This window comes from Zingiber officinale, chromosome 1B, assembly GCF_018446385.1.
Source record: "Zingiber officinale cultivar Zhangliang chromosome 1B, Zo_v1.1, whole genome shotgun sequence".
NCBI classification, from domain to species: domain Eukaryota; kingdom Viridiplantae; phylum Streptophyta; class Magnoliopsida; order Zingiberales; family Zingiberaceae; genus Zingiber; species Zingiber officinale.
In genome coordinates this window covers 44,599,106-44,604,726 of record NC_055986.1, presented here as the reverse complement: position 1 = coordinate 44,604,726, position 5,621 = coordinate 44,599,106, and the positions used below count along the sequence as shown (strand labels likewise).

The window sequence follows — 5,621 nt, the reverse complement described above, 5'->3', positions numbered from 1 at the left end:
TATCATAAAATTTATTTTATTAAGATAACAAAACTTACCCATTACAAAAAATCAAAATCCTCATTGTCATTATTATCCTCGTCATCGTCGTCGTCGTCGTCATCCTCCTCCTCCTCCTCCTCCTCATCATCATCATCAATATCAATTTCAGTTGCATCTACGTTTATGACTACTCCGCTGGGATCTCGTAACGTTGGAATAATATATTCCTCAGTATGAAATGTATTTGTAACTTTCTCTTGTTGATAAGCGGCCTTCCAACGTTCCTCAATTTTTTTTCCGTGCTTTCGTTTTACAAACGACCCACCAATCAACTTTGTCACGTTTCAAACTAGGATATGAAGCATAGAAAACTTGAATTGCTTGCTGTGCCAACACAAATGGTTCATATTTCTTGTACAATCTCTTATGATTTATTTCAATCAAATTATATCGTGGATGCACCTTCATCCCTCTGATAGGGTCAAACCAACGACACATGAATAGAATTACTCGCATTTCTGGGCCAGGATATTCTATCTCTAAAATTTCATCCAGCAAACCATAAAAATCATTTCTTGCATCTCCATCATTGGATGACTTAACACAAACTCCACTATTCATTGTAGTTTTTCCCATTCCATAATTTTCAGTATGAAAATTATATCCATTTATGAAATAAGCTGGCCAAGTGCGTACCATTGCTTTTGGACCCCATGCCAGATGGATTAGAAATTCTTGCTGAAGGTTAGTTTGATTATCAAGAACCTAAATTCAAATACGACAATTATTACAAAATTCATAAGCGTAAACTAAATTTAAATAGACTACTTACATATGATTTGAACCATGGTGCAAATTCTTCTTGACATAAGCGATCAAACTGTTGTGTCGACAAATCAGAATATAAGTTTTCAAAAATCCTACGATAAAGAAAAAATTATAACTCTAACTGTTATGACATAAAAAATATAATATATATATATATATATATATATATATATATACTAACTCATAAAATGATGATACTTCTGGACAATTCAGTAAAATATATGTATGGGCTGCCCGCCATTCTTGACCAGTTAAATATCTCTGCTTACAGGGTCCACTTGATCGATCAAGGTAGTTAAAAATTGAGAATGAGTTTAAATTCGGATCAATAGGGCCCTCATCATTTCTTCCTGGCCTTTGCCTTCTGCTCTGAACGTGAGGCTCAAAATAATATGATGCAAAAGTTGTCACTTCCTCAACAATGTATGCATTAACAATAGATGCTTCAACATGTGCCTTATTTTTTTTTTTTTTTCTTCAAATGATATAAGAATCTGATGATGATAAAAAATAAATTGTATTAGAAATTAATCTATAATTAAATTAGTAAATTTTTATGCATTCAGAGTATGGAAGTATAGAAGAAAAAAAAATTTACCTTTCAAAAGGATACATCCATCGAAAATGAACAGGTCCTCCAACTTTGACTTCATATGACAAGTGAATTAAAAGATGTTCCATGGAATCAAAAAATGAGGGTGAAAATATCCTTTCCAAGTTACACAAAATGATTGGAATGTCTCTTTCTAATTTCTCCATGTGTGATTGTCTTAAAACTGTGGAGCATATATCATGTAGAAAAATGCTTAACTCTATAATAGCACCCCATACAAAATTTGGTAAGAGTTCCCTAAAGGCAATAGGAATGAGTCTTTACATGATTATATGACAGTCATGACTTTTCAAACCAATCAATTTACATTCTTTCATATTGACACATCTTCCAAGATTAGAGACATACCCATCTGGAAATTTTAATGATTTAATCCATTCACACAAAACACGTCTCTGATCCTTATTCAATGTATAAATTGCCTTTGGCTTTGGTCCCCTACTATTTTCATCGACATCAAGAGTGGGCCTTTTACAAATGAGTCACATATCTTTTCTTGCATTCAAGTTGTCTTTGGTTTTTCCATTAATATCCATCACTGTATTTGTGAGATTATCAAAAACATTCTTCTCAATATGCATTACATCGAGATTATGATGAATCAAATGACTAATCCAATATGGCAAATCCCAAAATATACTTCGTTTAGTCCATTTATGTGTACTTCCATATTCATATGTTGTACCATGTGGCTCTTCAATAACAGATGAAAAGTTAACTACTCGCCACCAAATCTGTTCACCAGTTAATCTCAATGGTGGAGGGGTTCTTTCAATTTTATTCATAGTGAATTCATCTTTATTTCTTCTGAAAATATGATTTGGTGGTAAAAATTGTCTATGACAATCAAAATAACTCGGCTTTTTTTCATGTTTCAATCGAATTGACTTCGATCTCTCCATACATATTGGGCATCCTAATCTCCCAGCGGTACTCCAACCCGATAGCATACCATAAGCCGGAAAGTCATTTATGGTCCAAAGAAGAGCAGCCTTCATTATAAACATCTGATTAGTTTGAACATCGTATGTAGGAAAACCTTCATCCCATAATTGTTTCAGTTCTGCAATCAGTGGTTGCATATAAATATCTATTAACTTTTTTGGATTTTGCGGTCCAGGGACAACCAAAGTTAAAAACATATAGGGTGTTTTCATGCACATTCCAGGTGGAAGATTATACGGAGTTACGATAACTGGCCAACATGAATAATTTCTGCCTGATTTACCAAACGGAGCAAAACCATCAGCACACAGACCTAATCAAATGTTTCGAATCTCCTTTGAAAATTCTGGATATGTTCTATCAAAATTTTTCCATGCCTCTGCATATGATGGATGACACATTAACCCCTCTTCTGTTTGATGATTTGCATGCCAAGTCATGTGTTCAGCAGTTGCCTTTGATGCATAAAGCCTTTGTAACCTAGGAGTTAAAGGCAAATAAAACATCTGACTGTATGATTTACGTCGTTGTTGATTCCTTCTAGTGCTCTTGTACCAATCTTGATTACAGAATTTACAAACATCTGCATCTGCATTATCTCCCCAATATAGCATACAACCATCTCTGCATACATCAATTCTTTCCACCGGAAGACCTAATTCTTTAATAAGTTTTTTCATACTATAAAAATCATTGGGCAATATATTATCACGCGGCAATGCCTCTTAAAAAGTTTGAACAAACTTATTAAAATAATCTTCCGACAAATTACACTCTGACTTGACATTCAACAGTCTTGCGGTGAGAGATAATTTTGTGTGAGTGTCACAACCAGCCCATAATGGTTCATCAGCAGCACTCAACACTTCTTGAAATTTAATATAGGTTTCATCAACACCTGGTACTTCTACCTCCTCCAATGGTGATGTATAAGTATTAAGCATTTGTTCAACTGGTGGAGGATAACTAGAACTTGTACCATGCATGTCAGGATTGAAATTCTGGCCTGCTGCATCAATTATCATCCTCTGATATGGATTTAGTTGATTATAATAACTCTGATCACCACTAACTGAGACTTGTATATTTCGTTCATAATCCTCATCAGATATGAACGACTCACCATGAGATGTCCAATTATAGTAATTCGGGGTAAATCCAAATCTACAAAGATGTTCTTCAACTTTATCAGAGGGTAAAAATTTACCATTATGACACTTTCTACACGGACACCTTATCTTATTGTCATCCATATACTCAACTTGACTACATGAAAAATTCATAAATTGCCTCAAGCCCGTGATAAACTCATCAGTTAAACCCCGACGGTTAGGCAAATTCTTGTTATACATCCAACTTCTTTCATTCTGCATTTTGTCTGTTTACAATAAATTACATTAATAAAAACTTCTAGACAACAAACAAATGGTAAATATGTAGCAAGTGAACATACATATGAAAATACTATATAACAACTAAAATAAAAACAAGAGATAGTACAATAGGTAAATACAGTATCATTGTTACTATCATTATTAATAAACAAGTCTAAATACATATACCTTACAAAGGAGAACAACAATGAGTGTCTCTCCAAACCGCGTCGGTGTACAAATCTACACAAGAAATAATAAAATTTTTACAATTGTATATAAGATTAAAAAACAATTATTGCCACCGACACCCACGGAAAGCAGCAGCCGACAAGAGCCGGCAACGACCGCCGGGGTCGGTAGCAGCAGCTAGGAGCCAGCAGGGACTGCCAACGGCAGCACGAGGGGCCGACTGTTGGTGCAGTAAGCATCCGACGATTGAACCTCAGTTTTGATAATGACAAAGGGATTCAAAGTTAAGATTCCTTGTTATCTAACGTGGTTAAATAAGGTTTCAGGAAAGTCCTAACTGCGGTTAGGAAGGGAAAATCCTAAGGGGGGGTAACCTTAGGTCCTAGGGGGCAGTAACCCTAGGTGAAGGAAAATCCTAAGGGGGGGCAACCTTAGGTCCTAGGTGAAGGAAAATCCTAAGGGGGGGGGCAACCTTAGGTCCTAGGGGGCGGTAACCCTAGGTGGAGGAAAACCCTAAGGGGTGGCAACCTTAGGTCCTAGGGGGCGGTAACCCTAGGTGGAGGAAAACCCTAAGGGGCGGCAACCTTAGGTCTTAGGGGGCGGTAACCCTAGGTGGAGAAAAACCCTAGGGGGCGGTAACCCTAGGTCCTAGGGGGTGGTAACCCTAAGCGGAAAGTCCAGTCGGTCTGGAGGACCGGACTGGCATCAGGTAATCTCTCCTGAGGGGAGTAGGTGAGGACGCGTTCCCCGTAGAGGGAACAGTAAGCGTCGAGTCGACCTAGGGTTTCCGGTTGGAAACCCGAAGTCAGACTCGGACAGTCCGGAGACTGTCTATACTTCATTTATCATGTTTATTGTGCTAACTTTGTGTTGCAGGATAGTGTTTGGGACTAACGTATCTTGCAGGTGCAAAGGAACAACCTAAAGCCTCGGATGAACAGTGTCCGAGGCGCCTCCATGGAGCTTGGAGGCGCCTCGGGTGCAAAGGATGAGCTGGCTGCGAAGCACCATTGGAGGCGCCTTGAAGAAGGCAAAAGGCGCCTTGGAAGGCGCCTTGGAAGGCGCCTTGAGTGAGGTTTAAGGTGCCTAGAATGGATGAAATTCGACCAGGTCAAATTTGATCCACGCGGAAGACCAGGCAGCATGGAGGCGCCTTGAACACCCTTTATAAGGGGGTTTCGACCAGCACTTCACAACAACGCATTCCAAGTCTTCTCTCTTCAACGTGCTGCTCCGAAAGACGCCCGAAAGTGCTGCTACAAGTCTCCGACGACCCGAAGCTTTAAAATTCTACTCTTGTCGTCGGTATAACTAAGTTTTTCCATTTACTTGTACTTCATCTTGTAATCCTTTTATCGAGCTTATAGTTGTTGCCCACCGGAAGCGATCAAGGATCGCGGGCCTTCGAGTAGGAGTCGATCAAGGCTCCGAACGAAGTAAAAATCCTCTTGTCTCTGTGTGTTTGTTTTGTTTTATTCCGCTGCTTAATTACTCCGATAATTCTTACGATTCCGATAATCGAACAAAATAGCCACGAGCGCTATTCACCCCCCCTCTAGCGCGTCTCGATCCAACAATTGGTATCAGAGCGGGGTCGCTTCGAATAGGTGAAACCACCATTCAAGCATTTCTTTTGTGGCTTTTTCGTCTTTATAGGGTAAAAATAAAACCTTACGCCTTTCGTTTTT

At 38.5% G+C, this 5,621-nt stretch overlaps 1 long non-coding RNA gene across 1 annotated transcript; it reads right to left on the bottom strand.

The window, feature by feature from the left end:
* Window positions 1-677: 677 nt before the first annotated feature.
* LOC122055371 lies at window positions 678-1,098 on the bottom strand. The gene is made up of 3 exons (XR_006132870.1): window positions 992-1,098; window positions 815-902; window positions 678-747 (listed from the first exon to the last, which is right to left on the bottom strand). It is a non-coding gene; the product is annotated as an uncharacterized LOC122055371 (long non-coding RNA).
* Between the last annotated feature and the right edge of the window lie 4,523 nt (window positions 1,099-5,621).